The following is an 18955-nucleotide window of genomic DNA, read 5'->3' as shown; positions in this document are numbered from 1 at the left end:
ATTAGAGAGGGTCTTTATGACAAGAGGAAGGTGCTTATCCAGCCCACTGCTTCCTGCTGTAAAATCACAAGCTTGCATGGAGTCAGGGCTGTGCATAAATTTCCCCAATGGACAGCTGACTTGCAGAAGTTTCCAATGCTGGCAATTCTAAGAGGAGCGAGAGCCAAACAATTCTTGGCTAAATTTACAAGGTTTCAGCGTCCTCACACTCTCCACTTGACTGAGGTGTGCACTTCACTGCTGCACAGGCCGTGGTGCAGAGAACCCAGCAGGGACACAGCCCTCCCTCTGTGCCCTGTCGGTGACCTGCAAACTGGCACAGGGGACACCCCAACACCTGCGAGGCCTCAGGGGCCCCACTTAGAACAAAAGTTAAAAATCTATAACAGAAGTAAATTATGAAGTATTGGTGCATCTTGAAAGGAAGGCAGTTCTATTTTGCAGCAGGTGCATTCACAATATTAGCCATATTTTCAGGATTAAGAAGTAACCAACTTTTAGAGAGAAGCTTTATCTTATAGAAAAAGTTCTGGCTTTGTTCACTTGCTCTACAGTACTCATCCTAGGTCGTGGCTTTATGTAGACTACTGAAAAACTTGATGTCAATAGTAATTTATAATGGGAATTAAACTTTCTAAAGCCCTTTTGAAAAATTAATTAAAAAATAAAATCCCTTTTTGTCTACCTCAACTGGCAATATTTTAAAACGTGTCAAGATTTTTCTCTAGTAACTCTTGCTTTAAATCTTTAAGGACACAAAATTAAGAAATTAATGCAATAGAAATAATTTTTCTGTATAAAATATTGTATAAAAATCCGTTTTAAGTCTTCTTCTTCCCAAAATATTTTTTTACTTTCTAAGGTATCAATAATATGTTCAAAATTGCAAACTGGACAGTGTAGCGACCCTTTCAGACTCCACTTTCATAATCCACAGAATTTTTGTGTTTAATCTTTTGTTAGAAGGCCCCAAAGTTCTTTGATGCATGCACATTATTTTCTAGTGATTGCCACCACATGAAAAGGGTGTTAATCCTCTGCTAATTAACAACTTGCTGAGGTCAAAGGGGGTCAGTACTTTACATTTTTGGATTTGGTGAATTTTTTGTTCATCGGAACTTCTTGTTCTCATCAGTTCAGGTATTCTGTAATTTTGTTCCATGCCAGTGATAGCATGCTCTGGCCCTCTTAGGCCAATAAAGAACACACTAAAAGGAGGTTTGGCATGAGATTCAGTTTGCATGCATTTTTCTACTCTACAGGTGCTCTTATTACACACACTGTTGCTTCATGCAGTTTAGACTGTTTATCTGGAAAGGACATGGGGTTCCACTGCTTTTGATAGTCATACTTCATGTTAATAAACTAAAAGATTATAAAAGGTATTAAACTAATCCTTATTGATGGGGAAAACAATTGAAGATGATCTTGCCACTTTTGTTTATTCAGTGTTTATATATATATATACATATATTTATATAAGTAGTTCTTCATTCCCTTATTAATTTGAAAAGTAGCTGCCTGCTTTTCAAATTAATACCTCCAGAAAATTTTAACTTCCTTCACTGAAATACAACTGTGCTGCCTGATTTGTGTATGTTCCTAAAAAGGTTCTGCAATTTGAAGAAGAGCAGTGGCAAGACAGTAGATGTTTTGTTTTGCATTTAGTTCCCACAAACTGGAAAAGGTGCATGAGAAAAGATAGGTGCTTGTAGAAACAGATAAGAAAAACTTGATGGGATTGGCAGAGACTATGAAAAAAAAAATGCAAGGGAATCAAACCATTTGATATTCATACAGCAATTAAGACAGGTTTAATCTTAGTAATCCTGACAGTGAGAGCCACAATTTTATGACACATTGTATGAAAAGGCACTTCCTCTCATAACTAATGAATCTGCTCTATCTTTTTCTAATCTCTCCAGATCAAGCTGAATTATCCCCTGTGAGAGGTAAGGAATGCAGACATTCCCAAACTCTCTTCTACAAGTTTCAGTACTTATAATTTCTTTAAAAATCTATCACAATCTTTGCACTTTCCTGCACACAAATAAATGCCCTGCATTTACTTGACAGTTTTCATCACCATTTGAACAACCAGTATTTTTAAAATACCCTAAAAAGGATGAGTAAATTCTCTTTGGTAACACTGTTTCTTAGCCTAGTTTAAAATTAAAGGCAACTGCTCAGAAAGAAAAAAGAAAATCACAACCACAGTATAATTTTAGTTTCATCAAAAATTCTTTTAAAAAGTACAAAACCATCTAAACTGAAGTGCAGACTTAGCCATGCCTCTGTAGACCCTGTCACTTATTCCCCTTTACATAAACAGCATCTCACAGACAGCACTGTACAGATGAGAGACCATTAGCACAGTTTACAAAGGGAAGCGAGTGACCTTATCCTTTTGAATCTTGATTAAGGGGAAAAAATTACTGGATGGGTTGCATGGTCTAAAATGATTTTGTTATCTGGTGCTCAGTAGAACCCCAGCACAGCAGAGGTGATTGACAATCCAGGATGTGTGTATTTTTATTTTTTTATTGACAAACGAAATCCCTGCAGGGTGCTGAAGCTGTGCAGCTCTCCCTGAGCCCTGTGAGGGCTGAGGGTTTCCCTGAGGTGCCCTCACCGAGTGCATTCCTTCAGCTCCTGTTACAACAAGGCACTGCCTATCTCCAGGATCATTTCTGAATGGTTTTGACTGTTGAAATGAAGCAAATTCTGACATTTCATTTATGCATATATTATGTTAAAGTGAGGATAGTTGAAGAAAGAACACTTGTCTTTCTTTTCATGAGTCTCTTTTCAGAACTTGATTAAAGAATTTTCCCTTTGTATTAAATTATTAAGACCACTTTTTATTCGTTGTGATATTAATTTGTAGTAATAGATTTCCATGCAGATAAACTAGCAATTCACTTGAAATTCTATTCTTTCCTTAACATATTAACCAAGTAAGGAACGTGAGTGTAAATATTTGCATTAAAACAGTTCTAATTTCAGCATTTGAAGCAGTTTCATTACTTGAGGAATTGGAGTATTTAGATGAAGTTAAATTAGGCCACAAGAAAATATATTTTTTAAAAAGATGATGACCTAAATGGTGAATTGTGACAGCAGCCAAGTAAATAACTTAACAAGAAAAAGCTTTGCAGAATATTGATTTAATGCATCACTTAAGCAACAGAATATCTCAAACCCGCATTATCCATGCTCTATTTCCCTGTACCTTGGACAGTTTATCTATTCACCTCTCTCAAAGGAACAAGCACATATTTCTACATGGATTGTTTGCCTATGATGTACAGTTTTTAACACTATGATAAAATTAATCTTTAGAATAATTCTACTTTTGTGAAAGATACCAGTTGGTAGAAATTTTAGAAATTTACTGGAATTAAAGTTACAGAAATTTAACCAAGATACATTAATTATCCTCTTTACTCTGGGAAAATCCATCACTGCAAAAAACCAAAGATTTTCACTGTTTTAAAGGTCTACAAACTGCATTTCAGATTCATTGGGAAGTTTAAGTAGAGGAGAATTAAAAATACCAAAAATTTGATACAAAATTACACTGTTTTTAAATTATGGATTGAGATGCTACATTTAGGACAAAGACTATAAAGGCAGTGCTTTCTCTGAGAAGGAGGGAGAAAAGGCAAGCAGAAGTAATCGGGTTTTGGTTTTAGTTTTGGGGTTTTTTCCTGTCCTTTTGAAGAAATGAGAGAAAAAATATTTTCTTTTTTAATAACATTCTGTTTTATTACCTGAAGTAAAATCTGGTGTTGCAAAGACTATTTCAGCTAAAATTAGACTTTATCAGTGTTATGCCATTTAATATGCACGAATGACATCTCGATAGATAGAGAGGCATTGGATCTGAATTCTCTGATTTCCTCTCTGAGGCTGCAGAGCTGGAGCTGCTGCCTGACTCCATGTGCCCCAGCTGCCACGGCAGGTTCTGCACGTAGACTGCTCTGTTCCTGCAGCACACGCTCAGACTGTTCTACCAGGGTTCTACAAGAACTATGAATATTATGAATGAGGCCCTTCCCTACACGCCTGTCCTCAGGAAACACTCAAACCACTTTTTCTCCAATACTTTTGATTTTTCCTCATTAAGAACTCAATTTTAGGGGAAACAGGCTGAGTACCTATGCCACTCACCAGTGTAAAAGAAGCCCGAACAAAATTATGATTTTTATGGCATTTTTCAAGAATATGGACAGTCAGAATACTGTCCCCAGCATAGGGTTTCAATCACTTTTTATTAATATCTTCAGTATTTCCATCACTGTTACTTAGTCTCAGAGATATCTCACCACAGCCCAGCAAAAGATATGGAGGTAAATTCAATACTGGGGAAATGAACCAGAGCTAAACTCCTTTTTAGCAACACCTACTTCACCAGACAAAAAGAACTGGTTTTAATTTTCAGGTGTCTTTTCAGTCTTGGAGGGGCTGGCCACAAGTTCTCACTGATTTCCCTGCCTCCCTCCATGCTGTGGAAAATGGTCCCAAGCTATTTGCAGTCTCCACTTTGTAGTATCTGCAAAGCAGATTTAAGGAATTACAGAATTCACCTCCTGGCCAGTTTTATTTATCTTTTACAGCTAAAGGAGGTTATAAGAGCATTGTTGGAGCTTATTTGACCACCCCCTTTGTAATCTCTCCAGCTGAGCAAGGCAGGGAATAAGACTCATGTGCTCCCCTCATGTTGATTTGTCATTTGACATCTGTGTCAGAGCAACACCCTCTAAGAGCAGACACTTTGATGCCACTGCAGCTTTATCTCTGTCAGGACTAGAGCTGGGTGCACTAGTTACTGGGAATAATTTATTCAGCAGATTTCACCCTTTCTTCAGTTTAAGAGTTCCCTATACATGTTCCAATTAGAAGAGATAATTGGCTTAATACTCAAGCACTTCATTCTTACTTGTTCCCTTTGTCCAGAGGTGTCCTGAATAAAGTCAGGGTGAAATCCTGGTGCCACTTAAGACACTGAAACCCACTCCTCTCCTTGATTTCACTAAGGTCAGGATCTCAGTCAAGGTCCCTCAAGCAAGAAACCTCCAGTTTACACTGCGATAATACCATAAATGAGGTCCATAATTAAACAATGGGAAGGAACAAATGATACAGAGCGAGGGACAGAGTAGTAGGATATTTAGATATCATCATGATGGCTCTATTAAAAAAAAAGGGTAAAAAAACATAATAGAGATTATTTTAAGTAGGATGACATGCAGAAGGGCTCAGGGTAGAATTTTATTCCCCTACAAGCATCAGACATATATGCAAACATACTTTTGCAACTGGAAATATTTGAACAAGTGCAGTTTGCATTGTCTTGCTCCCTCTGCCCTGCCACTTTCGTCCCCTCTGTCAACACCTTGTTCATTAACCGAGATCAAAACCCTCCTGGTAAAATGAATTCTTTGCTCTGTAGAGTATAAGAAATTCATTAATCAATACCAAATATATAATTTAAGATAAAATGTCATTCCTGGAGTAGCAGTTCTGTTCAACTATACAATAATCTATTTCAGAAAGCATCTGTACCCTGCATGCACCTCGTAAGGATCAGTGCCTGAAGGCAGTACTGAACTATATTCTCTGAAATGCCTTGTGTTTTGCCAGCAATCTCAAACTCCTCTGTTCTTCAACACTCAGTCACTAAACTATGCTGCTTAAATTATTAAATCCTTTTAATTTAAATTTTCATAAGCTACCAGAGGAAAAATGCACTTCCTTAAAGTAACAGGTCTGGCTTCTTGTAAGGAAAACTATGGTATCGTTGTTGCTTTTATGCAGTATTAACATCTTTAAACAAACAACAAAATAAATTATTTCATTAAGGAGTAAAATGTGGAAGGCAGATGGTTTAAAGAAACAAATCCTTTTGAAACTGTCCTGGTTTAAGACCACCCAAAACTGGAACAGAAATGGGGAAAATTATCTACTATCTAAATCTGTAGGCTGAGATACCAGGCAAGAGCTACAAATTAAAAATGGGAAATCTCATTACATCAAAATTATTGACAAAGAAGAAGAAAAATCTCCAAGATTTATTATACTGGTCCACAAACACTATATTACTTTGAAAAATTGGGAATATATATTTTGCTTTAATATATTTTTACTGAAAAAGATGTTGCAACTGCTATAGGCTTCTGTCCTAGTGATGCTTTAATCTCACCTAGAACACTGCAGTACTGTGCAGCTAGTGCTCTAGGGGTGGGACAGTGCAGGGAATACATTATTTAATTTAGTGAATTCATATAGTTTGAAATACTTAAACATTCATCTATTTTCTCTGTGAAGAGAGAGATGATTTATCCCAGGGAATAATAGATTCAATAAAAAATATTCAAAATTAGACCATGTAGGATTTTTTCAATGAAAAGACTTCTACATTTGAAACATGAACTGCTAAATACTATCATTCTTCACCAAATACTGGATTGCACATAATATGATAAATTCTAGATTTTGAAACCAATGTTACTTTACAAGAAAATTAAAATACGAAGTGCCAGTTACAGACAACTATAAGGAAAGGACAGTTTGATAAATAATTTATAAAATATATACGTAGATATATTACTGTGGGTTAATTAGGGATTAAACAACTTGGATCTGAAACCAGAAAAAGCTACATAAACTTGTAAGAGTAGTCTGTGGGAAAAATTCCTGTTATGGTCACCAAGTCTGACTGTCCTTATAAAGCCTTCATTTTTTAGGATAAAAACTGAGCCAGCTGAGTATCAGCCAAGTATCTTTTAGGGAAAATAAATTGTTTATTCTGAAAGGATGTAAGAGAACAAATGATTAAAGAAAAGGGATAGAAATGGAAGAATTTTTGAAAAGTAAGGAAATTACCCAGGAAAGAAAAAAAGCATTATTCAAAAGAAAAGACCAGACTTTCTGGAATACACAGATATGATAGAGAAACTGCTTGCCTAACTTTCATTTTAAGGTTTACGTGACCAAAAGCATGGATGGTTATAGCTTTATTGATCAAGTCTTTCTGGATAGCTTCATTCTACGGTGAGCCCATTTGTAGGCAAGCTTTAAAAGACTCATGTCACTCAATTTGATCTAAGGTATACTGCAGTCACTAACCTACTGTTTAAATAACATTTCGTTTTATCTAGAATTTTACTTTTACAAATACAATTCTAACCACATTATTTTAATTTTCACTTGAATAAATTAGTAAAAATTTTAGGATCAATTAGTTAATAATTCTGGCTTTTTTCCTATTGTATTAAGTTCACCTGAATGAGATCTGAATTCCTCTCTAACAGTCCTGTAACCAAAATCAGGTTTATAAATGCACAACAACTACAAGCTCAACATATGCATGAATTCCAGTGCATAGATCAAGATATCAAGATCACTTTTTTATAGTGGTTAAATTACAGCCATATTATCTAAGCTACCCACCAAAAGCTGTGCCTAAGCAGACAGAAGACCTGCAGATGAAAGAGGAGTAAGTCATTCTGGCTTTCACTAGTGGGGGAATACCAACTTCCTCTCTGACTGTTGAAAAATCTTCCCAGAATCTCATGTGGTTTCATTCACTTCTCCAACAGAAATAGAGGAGACCAAGGAATAAGACTCAGTTGGAAAAAACAAAAGCAAAACATACACCCCCACCCCCCCCCCCCCCTCAAAGCCTCACAAAATCCATTACAATATTAACAGCTAAACTCTTTTCTTTGTGGCAATGGTAGATATTGCAGCCTGCTCAACTAGGTCATATACAGCAAAGTTTATTTGCTCAGACAACATTTCAGCTGTTTTCACCCCTCCTGGTGCAGGAGATGAGAAAAACCTTTGCTCACAACCCTTTTGTACCAGACACATTTGAAAAACTCCTCGTGTTAGCTTTGGGCTGTTTTAACTTGTGTACAGAACCATTTTAGAATATGTGCACATACTGCATGTGCATATTTCTGGGGTCTGGTAATTTCTCTCCATGAAATGGTTTTTGGTTGTCCTTCATCCACTTGCTCTCAAAGATTTTCAATTACTTTTTCTTCTTCTCTGCCTTTTCCTGGCTTCTCCAGTATCTCCTGAGATATTTTTTTGTCTGATTTCTTCTTTGCTCCTGCACTACCAATCTCAAGGGATTTTACTAGCAGTGACTAATATAAGCTTGAAACTTTAGCAAATACCACCTACTGCTGAATTATAAAAAGCAAAGGTGTATAGAACAGCAAAAATTCTCTGGCAAAGTTGTAAGCAAATACACAATCTATGAAGTTCAATTACTTTCTGCTGAAAAAAATTGGAAAGGCTTAAAAATGCTGGGCAACATGAAATCTGCATCATACACATAATAGGACTGCATCTAAGAAGAAGCCAGGGGCAAATCTGCTCCTCCTCCCAAGTAGACACTGAGCTTATATTTCCACATTAAAAAAAACCAATAGCTGTTTTTAAAAGTTATTTGTGAATGCACCCTGTACAAGATGTTCAAGGCCATCCTACTTTTCCTCGCCCTCACACCAACCATCTGCTCTCCAATGCTTCCAAATATTGAAAATGCTCCTTTGGTAACTATAATTTTTAACTTCAGTCATGTCTTTTCTTTCCTAGTGTTCCTGGCTAGGGAAGTGTAAAAATTCTTAGGAACAGGATGTCTATTAGACAGGAGTTAAGAGTCCCTCAATCTTTGCTAGACAGGGGGGAAAAGCTGCAAAGCCACAAAACCCTAACCCAAACCCAGAAACAGAGACCTGCGGTGTTCAAGGATGGAGTAACAGAGGGTCACAGAGCAGTAGGATCTCCAGACTCTGACAGCCCAGTTTATGCAGCATCTTATCTCATGTGTTAAACTTTATCACAGTGACAGAACCAGCAAAGCAACATTATTTTCCACACAGTGATAATTTAATGATGCTCTTATTCTTTGACTATTACAATTATGAAATCATCTTTACCAACAATAGCGGCAAAAGAAGCAGTTTGTTATTCAAGGAGAGTGAATATGATGTAGCCTAAATCTTTGTTTTCATTTCAATGGACATGACAGGGAGAAAAAAATGTCTGTTTAGATGCACAAATACATATAAAGATGCACTCCTCTCTCTAGAAGCAACAATGATGCAAAGTATTATTCTGGTCTCCAAAATACTGTGAGTCACAAAAATGTCTGCTTGTATCATCTAGGTCTCTCATTCATAGTTCAAGAAATGCAGGTAAATAATCACTGCTCCAGAGTCCCTAGATTTTCCTGAAATCCACTCTTGAGTTATTTGAGGAAAAAGCTAAACAATAATAAATGAACCCAGATGTTTATTCCCTCTCCATAAAGAGCTTTTCAGCATTTTAAAATCAGAAACTGACATTCATGAAAAAGATGTATTTCAGACAAGACCATGTATTGGTCTTAAAACCAAAGAGTTTACTGCTCTCTAGAGTAATTTTTCTTTTATTAGTATTTCTTCCCTCTTTAATTGAATTAAACAACAACAAAAAAAAAGCAACCAAAATTATGAAGACCACCAGCACAGTGAAAAAAAGAAAATATCTCCCAGGGTTTTCAGTTCTCTTCCCTCAGTGTTCTGGAGTCCAGATGTGGAAAGCCTAGTAGAGCTGAAAACATTTTTGAAGGGTGGAAAGAAAGTTTTGATGCTACTGCTGTAGCCTTATTTTATCCAAACCAGACAACTATCTTTCTTCATGAAGATTAAAAAGCCAAACAACAACGCCCACCAAACCACCTTTTATATATTGTTACTAAACAGTATTTATAAGTGAGCCTGCTGAAAAAAACCCCCTGCATCTTCTTAGCACTTGGAAGCAAAGAAGGTCTTTACAAGGCCTTCTTAACTCAGAGTAGAATATTTACTGTCTTCATCTTCTTTAAAATTCTGTTTGTCAGGTGTATCAGTTTATTTTTAAGAGATGCATTTTTCCTGCTCGCATATCAAGCAAACACATATTGATTTGCTGCAGCCATACCAGGTCACAGGATATGGAGGAATGTTCCCATATCTTACACAGCTACACCTGGAATATGGTGTTCAGCTACGTGATGACAAGGGTGGTCAGTGAGGTGATGATAAAAGTCTATAAATAGCTTAAGAGGGTGAACTCTGCGGAGGGAGAAGCATTGGGTTAAGGTGGACTGAACAAGCCTGACTGGAAGAAGCAAAAAGATGCCCTGACAGCCAGGGCCAGGCATAAGCTGCTAAATAGGATCTCACACACACAATGATTGCCAGCCAAGCAGTCTGGGCTTGGCCTTGCGTACACCACAGACATATAATGAATTTACTATTCCGGATTAATTATTCTGGGAAATTTCCAAGCATATTTAAGCACTTCAACTGCTAAATTGGGCCCCAAGTTCAACAGTCCACAACAGGAGTCACACGCTGGGTGTGTTTAGAACTACACTCGACATAGCACTGGAAACATGAGGGAGGAAATAAATCTCTGCCCAGAGAGGAAGATGGACACAATCCCTGTAAATCTGTCATACCTCTGTTTTCTGTAGTTCTAGGAAAACATGCATATGGGATTTGGGAAAGGTCCTTTTAATAAGGGTTAATTGGAGAACTATGTCACACATGACTGAATACCATTTCGAATTACTGCTCATGCTGGCATAACTAAATTAGACAAATGACAGAATACCAAAATAGGGAATAGTCAATCTTCTTCCCTCCTACTTAGTCTTTATATCTTCATTAGTCTCAAATATCAGCAATTACAGTTTTTCTGGAATTTGTTGCTTCTTTCAAAATATTACTATTACCATATCATAATATTTCCCAGAGATCCAATAGTTCTGTAAAATCTTTCTTCTGTTGTCAAATTACCAGTCTAGGCTTTCAAACTGCTGGATTCATTTATCTGGCTTATGTGATGCAAAAGTTCAGGATAAACAATATTGATATAGCCCTTTCTGAGCTTAAAAAAAAAAATCTGAAAAGGGAAAAATAACCAGTTAGTAAATCAGATTAGTTATTCCCATGAAAATCATTGTACTATCTGTAACTCTGTGTTACTCTAAAAACCAGGTCCCTAACCCCGAACCCGAAAAAGTCACTTCAGTTTCTCTCTGCTGCCCAAGTTAACTGCAAGCATTTCCTGACGCTGAGAATGCAGGCAGAAAAAGGAAAAACGTCGACTTGAGAAAAGCACAGCTTCCAATCCCCACCCACCAGCTTCAGTCAAAGGGATGACTTCAGTCCCTTTCTTAACTAATCCTGTCACTGTAAAATCCTACAGTCATTCTTCCAACATAAAGGGAAAACGGACTCACTAGGAGGACCTAGACTCTTTCAGCTCGAACTGTTAACCAATGGTGGAAATGCAAGAATGCTGAAGTTGTGCCTTCAGAGCCAATAGAGTGGATTTGTGTGTCCCACATGACTGTGTTTCCCCTGTCTTTCACATGGGCAGTATTTAGTTCAATTCAGAACTGCAGATAGTATAGCGTGCAGAGCAGCAATGGGATGTCTGAGCACAAGTAGCTGACTTCCAGGCGACTTCAGGAAGCTCATTTGTACATTTCTCCTGAATTATCTGGGATTCTGCACCCTTGACATTCTCCAACCCTCCTTGTCGCTGCAGAAGGAGACAGCGACCTGCACAGCACAACAAAACTGTGAGTACAGGCTCTATTTATTTTTATTTTCACCCAGAAAAGCAAATCTCTTAAAAATGTGAAAATGCTATGTGCCCTAAATCAGGGATTACTTTTCTTATAAGATGAACAAGTATGTAAAGTGTTATTCAAATTCAGAAATATTTCTTGCATGCTTCAATAAAAGAAAGAGGGAAAAAAAAAAAAAAAAAGCAAAAGCGAGTTATCCTCCAGGGCAGTGCCTGCATGCACGCTGCATGACACACTGCTTCCTGACATAGCCAGCGTGCTGCTTTGTTCATAAAGAAAAACAAAGACAAAAAGCCCTACACACGTATGTTGTTCACTTTTATTTGTACTCTGTGTCTAATCAGGCCTGATCTGTCCCCAAGGGGAAAACATAAAGGCAAACTTTAACTCCGCCAGCAAGGGCAGCCCAGACTTTGCAGACATCTGACAGTTATTATAATTAGCTATGAAAGACAGCGAAGACACTTTGGGGCAAATAGCTCTTACATTTGGAACAATGAAGTCGAGCAAGGTTCCCATCCCACCCCTTCCACGGGGGGAGGGGGAGAAGCAAGGCATCGGGGGGAGTGTTAGGAAAGGCTTATGGCTGGACTGAAAACACACAACTAGTGTGCAATATCTGGGCTCACTCAGCACGAGGAGAGGCTTTTTGATAAGCAACTTTACCTCTAGATTGCAGTTTGCATTCACTCAGATTCCTGATGGGGTGGGAAAGGGTGTGGGTCTCTTTACGGTATAACGTCAGAAGGTCGGGGTGGAGGGGGAGCGGGGACGAAGGGGGCAGAAAGAAGAGAATATCCATAGCAGGAGACATTGAAATTGTTTCCCAGAGCTTTACTGGCCAGATCTCCTTAAGCCCAAGTTGCTTTCTGGGCAAGATTTATGAGAGTTCTCAAACAGAAGCAACAGACAAAGCAGCGCTTTTTTTCTTCTTCTTCCTCGGAAAAGAAATTCAACCCAAACGAATAACCGTATAATAAACAGCGCTGATTTGTATTTTTGCTCTTTTTCTTCCCCCCACATGCTTCTAAGACCTTTATAAAGGTCTTTCCCCCCTGCCTGCACGATCCTTCCCACCCCCCTTCCCTACCAAAAGTTAGATTCTGAAAACTACGATCAGAAGGGAAAAAGCAAAGACAATAGAAATCTGACTCGGTCCTGGCTGGGCTGGATCTCTAATAATGCATGAAGTGAAAACAGTTTCTAAGTGAAAGATGAGCAGACTTCTTTTAAAAAAAAATAAAATTAAGTGCAATAAGGAGAAATTGTTGAAAGACTCCAGACGCTACTAATTATGGCTTAAATAAATCTTCCTGGACAGATGTTTGCTTGCTCCCACTGCAGGGAAAGGAACGTTAAAAGAAGCATTTTTTAAAAAAAGGATTTGACGTGAATCTCCCACATATGAATTTTTTTTTTTTTTTTTTTTTTTTTTTTTGGTAAATACAGTGTTATATTCTTTGTCTGCCCTCCTGTTATCTCCCCCTCCCCCAACCGCCGCCCACTGTGAGCTGAGACACCTGAAGGCTAGACACAATGATCAACAGAGCACTGCGCTCGCCTGTCTGGATTCCAGCCAGATTTTTTTTTTTTTTCCTCCCTTCCACAATCAAGGAGCCTGCACGCAATGCACGGCAAGCCCCTTGCTCTGCTATGTGCAGATCAGACAGAAGTCTGAACCGTGCTGCAGGAAAGATTAAAGACAAACACAAGCCTTCCCTCCTTATGTCGGCCAGGCTCAGTTTCAACTTTGTTGTGATTTGCAAAAAAAAAAAAATACAAAATAAGAAACTTTGTAAACATATATACACATTATTGCACAAAACATATGCACAGGCACACACACTTTCCAACACAGTGTAACTAGGGACATCCAGTGTTTCCCGTTTTACTGTGATTTCTACTCTGGGTTTACAGTCAATGCAGTATTTTATGTTAAGTTCATGCATCACTTACATAATTGCTGTGTAGCTCAAATATGTGTAATGATTTTGTATGTGCATATGATATATTACATAAAGGCAAGTAGCTACTGTACAGATACCTGCTCCTGAATGCCCATCAAGCAGAAATCTTACAAAATACTTGTGTTTAAAGAGATTAGCAGGAGCTCTGAGACAGTTTTATGATAGTTTTAAATGAGGCAGTAGCAAAACGCTTTGTGAAGAGGTTGCCTTCAAAGCGAAGAAGGGGAGCGTGGCAGGGACGGAGCTGGCCCGGCAAGCCCTGGCCTTCCTGCTGCCCCAGCCCAGGGAAACGCCGAGTGGCCCAGGGCCACCGTGCCACAAAGTTGGGCTGGGGAATGCAGCACTCCCCAAAATAGTTACTCTCCATTTGGTGTGGCTATGGGTGGGGTTAGCAGAGACATACAGGGGAAAGGCAGATTCAAAGTCTGTATTCTATTTAATTTTTAAACGTATGCTGTGCAGATCGACCTATTTTCTAAATTCTTTGGAATTTCATTGTCTTGTGATATGAATTATGGTGTGATAAATATGATGAATAATATTTGCTTTTCAATGTGAACTTTGTATGAAAAAGACCTAAAAGAAAATACATTTTAAAACACACAACCACATGCACAGATGTACAATGTTGTTAATTTACTCCCTGAAAATGCTTAAACTAAATTTTAATCACTCTAACAGGTATCCTAATGGAAATATAAGAAATTTTTTAGCTTTTTTTTCTCTAATATTGCTTAGAAACACGATGAGAAAAGGAACCCAGCATAAGTATCCCATAAATTTTATCTTAAAAAAACTTCCTTTCCAAATAGCAGTGGAGACATGCAAACAAAAGATTGCATGTAGTGGCAGCAATATCCACTGCATAGTAAAAATTCCTGAATAGAGATGTCAGGAAAATTAAGTGAATTAATCAAGAGCTGTGGTCAAATTTGTATTCCTGCATTTTATTTTTTTGTAAATAAGGGATTAAATGCTTTTCTAAAGGAACAATTTACACTGCTTATATGAAATATACAAGCAAACTCTACACAATGGTCATACATGAGGAGTATACATTTGTGAATTATATGTAGACATGTTCAGTAATATTAAGGTGATAATTTCCCTTCTACTTTTCCTGGCATATTGTGTTTTAAAACAAAATTTGTCACTTGTTTCAAAAAATGTGTTTTGAAATAATGTCTGCAGCTAAATTATGAAGTGCTCACTTTCATTTTCTTAAGGTTATGACAAGGCAATCATATTTTTATCCTTTCCTAAAGGCTGAAATCCTATGCAAATCAATTTCTCTAAACTTCAGAAGTGATTTACACACTATCTTGTCTTAGAAGGGTGTTTCAACTGGCAATTTATGCATTGTTTGTCAGTGTAGAAGTAATGTCTAATCACATAATAGATAAGCATTAAGCTGAAGAATATGAATACAGGGTCCTTGCCTGGATGTTTAGTTCAACACTCTCCCTTTCTCCCAGTAAGGTCTCTTGGGTTTTGTGAGTGCTGGGTACAAAAGCTCTGCCTAGCGTAGGGAGGAGATACCTGGGCCAGTGTTGCTTTAAAAATAGAATTATCCTCTCCTGTTGTTATCCACATACCTGAAATTTGGAGCTGTGTGTTTTAGTTTTTTACAGCAAGAATTTATTTACCTTGTGTGAAAATTGCTGAACTCTCGTTTTTTTAGTGTCGTCTTTAAATTTTTTAACTTTAACTTAAGTTGATGCTGAAATAATGCAATCATGGGATCTCATGCATATTTATGACTCCATTCCTTAAAAATTTGATATGAATTACAGCTTGTCTCTTAGCCTGTGGCCTACATTTGGTTGTGCAAATTCCACGGTGCTACTCACTCAAACTTCAAGTTCTTTCCTTTTTTTCAAGTGATTTCCTTTCTTAAACTGTCCTCTCCCCTCTTCCCCCCATGCTTCCTGTTGCATTGGCTTGTTTGAGCCTTTCCTAGTTCTAGCAGAGGTGTGACTTTTAGTCCTAGGAATAAAGTGCTGAGAATTGCATCCAAAACTTGCAAAAGATTGGTGTTTCACTTATACCTCTACAGAGCTGAGGTAACTTGAGAACCTACCAGAAACATAGACAGTTTCAATAAGGTAACAGGGTCAAAGGAGCTCATGCATTACAGAGAGGAAGAGAACTGCACATTGCATTTTTGTAGATAAAAAACACAGACTGTTTTAATGTATACATATTTCTGTTCGATATTTTAGCAAACTGTTGCAAAGCTCAAACTAGAGCAAAGTCAAAACTACTTTCAGCATGGTACAGTTAGACCAGATGGCCACGTGTTCTTTTCTTATTTAGATGAGACTTTTCCTTTCAATAACATCTTTCTTCCTGACCTGCTTAAAAATTCCAGCGAATGAAATCAGCACAGGATTTTCAATTCTAATTGACCATGTGCAGAGGAAAGGCCAGTAGAGAAATCAGTGGGACCATTGTAAGGCACACTGCATCAATCTCTCCTTTGTCCTGAATCTTTTCTAGTATGAGCTAAAATAATTAAGTATATTTCATTTATATTATTTGTACAGCAGCAAATCTTTTAACATTCAGGCAAAATTCATAGTGAGTTCCTCTTTTAGAAATGCATGTAACAAGGAAGATGTATGTCTGACACCAGACAAGCAAGTACTAGACATCATTTAATGGCCAAATATTAAAACAAAACAAAACCCTATAAAACTGCAAACAAACCTCCCAAAACAAACTCAAGGAAAGAATGACCAGAAAGACTGAAAGGTGTGGGTGAATTAAAGCATGAACTGCTTTACCTTTCCTAATAAAGGAAGATTTGAAGGATATGGCACTTTAAGAATTTTTTGAAAAGCACATTTTAGAAGAGTCTGAAAAATGTATATTTCCACTGTCCAAAATATTGACCCTTAAAACATCTGTAACCTTCAAATATTTCAAATTTACCTACATAGATTTTACCCACACACGTCCCACAACCACCTGCTGACCAACACATTGGTTGTGATCAGCCTCAGTTGTGTCTGTGTGATCTACATGCGAGGTACAGACTGTAAAAACTGTGTGTATCACACACAAACATTACCTACACAAATACACACCCAGAGGACATCATTGCAGCCTTACGTACTATTTTATCTGCATTTAGTGAGATGTGTGTGAAGCACTATAACAGTATTTGAGATTTAACAAGTAGAGTATGCAAAGGATGCACAAAGTCCTACCTATGTGTTTACGTGGCCCATGGATAAGGTAAGCGGGTAAAAGGAATCCTTCAGAAGAAAAGGGGGTGGGGAAAAAGACTAATTGAGAGCAATATAGAGCAACTTTGGTTGGTTAAACTAAGTAGCAACAGACTTATGGCTGTACTTTTTTATACAAATTCACTCTAGTCACAGTTTAGTTTAACATTATGCTTGAATGGTTGGTAGTTTCATATTGTCACTATAAGCTTAAATCAATAAACAACACCTGTAGAATATAAGTTCTGAAAAAGAGTTATGAAAATGGCTTCACTGAATAATCTGAAGAAAAGAACTGTTTCATTAAAACCCATATAATTTTTAAACTTAAGGTGAAAAACAATTCAGGAGAAAATTCAGTGGGCAGCATGGCCTTTGCTATTTGTCAAGCATGCAGTCCAAATAACATTTGCATGAAGAAACATGCCTGAGAACATAAAACAAAGCACAGACCTTGGGTCTGGCCAGGCAGACATGGTAAAAGGTCTGATTTCAGCTCTCCAGCAAGATGTTTCATAGCCCTGGGCAAGTCATTTAACTGCCTGGCTTCTCATCTATGTCACATTATCAGAATTTAAGTTTTGAATGTGTGATTATAATTACAAGGTCAGCAATGAGATACCACAGAAAAGGATTCAGGAGAGACCTCAGATGCTTGAAAACAACAAAAAAATACTAGACTGAACAATGGTTTTTTGTTTTCGTAATTAAGTGAGACTGGTTTTGGTGTGGTATTTCTACAAGAAAGATACAAAAAGACAAGATACAAAGCCTCTTTCTCAAGAGATCAATGTCATTCAGTTCTAGCTTAATTTCGTAAAAGTTCTTCATGTGCTTGAACTTTCATTTCTTATTTTTCACTAACTTGCAACAAAATATCAGAATATAGGATAAATGGAAGATACTGCTCCATTTGTAAGGATGCTCTAGATTCAACACTCATGCAAGGCCTACCACTAAAAAGCTCCAGTAATGGCTTATTTAACAGACTGCCCCAAGGTGCCAGTGAGACAGAGCAGGTGAAATGCTGCACTGCATGGCCAGGGTTCAGTCCTTGGCCCCAGACACATCCTGCCCCTGGTGTTCTGCACCAAGGAGCTGACCCTGGAATGGCATCGAGCGTGTTCTTACTTACAAAGCCCGAAGGCCACCTAGAGAACCGCCTCGAAGCTCAGCATGTGCTCAAAGCATCGTGCTGAAACAGGCCTGGAATTTCTACAGAGCACACTGCCCTGAAAAGTCAACACCTCTGCTGGGTTCTGCCCCTGTTAAACTGTGCTGCCATGTTCACTTTTCTGTTTCTATCGATGGTGCTTTGAGTCCCACCACTGAACAGACCAAGCTAGAAGCTCTTCATCAGCAGCGCTAAAAATCACTGCACAGGAACAGGAATCAGTGAGCCTGCACTGGCCAAGAGACTTGACAGGAGACCTTTTGAGGCCACCATTTTGTGACTGAGTAATGACCATGTCACACACATGGAACTAGAAACTTTGCTTTCTCTCCCCAGGGAAATATGAGGGATCTCTGTGCAAAACAAAAAAAAACATGAAACATTTTCTTATTAATGTTGTTACTAATCAGTATTCATATATGGTATGAAAGGAACACTCAGACTTTCAACTATCTTGCATCAGTGCTGCTCACAAGATGCAAAAATTAATGAAAAAGACAATGTGACAGAGCTGCTGAACATCTCAGCAGGTTTACAGAAAGGGTAGGGAAGTGAAAAGAGGGTGAGAGGAAAATATCCTGCGTGGAAGTCCAGCCTCGTGTAGTGCTCAGAACAAGGAGAGGAAGTGAGCAAAATGTGCACGGTTACATGCAACTGATGGGCTGTATTTCACCAGCCTATTTTTACTGTTGAGGCTCCAGACTATATTAGAAGTCTATCCAGTCTCTTAAGCCATGGGATGTGGATAATGGGATCAGATAAAATGATTAAAATCAGTTTGGTCTCATGCTTTCATCTGCTAAGTGTAATAGATGCAAAACTGAAAGACTTAATTGTATAATAAAAGTACAAACACCTCTTTGTTTTACCTCTGCATTTTTCCAGTTTAGGAAATTGATGAGGTTTTCTCTGTTTGTTTGATTGAAAAAAACAACAATGG

At 37.8% G+C, this 18955-nt stretch overlaps 1 long non-coding RNA gene across 12 annotated transcripts in view; it reads left to right on the top strand.

The window, feature by feature from the left end:
* The first annotated feature begins 11082 nt into the window (after window positions 1–11082).
* LOC139594240 (uncharacterized) overlaps window positions 11083–18955 on the top strand; it is a 61809-nt gene continuing 53936 nt past the window's right edge. For all 12 annotated transcript variants that reach the window (XR_011680553.1, XR_011680550.1, XR_011680552.1 and 9 more), the window contains exon 1: window positions 11083–11635. This is a non-coding gene — a long non-coding RNA (uncharacterized lncRNA). The remainder of the gene's footprint in view (window positions 11636–18955) is intronic.

Source organism: Agelaius tricolor, unplaced genomic scaffold (genome assembly GCF_023055355.1).
Source record: "Agelaius tricolor isolate 1412-34295 unplaced genomic scaffold, bAgeTri1.0.p SCAF_11, whole genome shotgun sequence".
NCBI classification, from domain to species: Eukaryota; Metazoa; Chordata; class Aves; order Passeriformes; family Icteridae; genus Agelaius; species Agelaius tricolor.
Note: the sequence above shows the minus strand (reverse complement) of the source record. Positions and strands in the feature narration are given on the sequence as shown.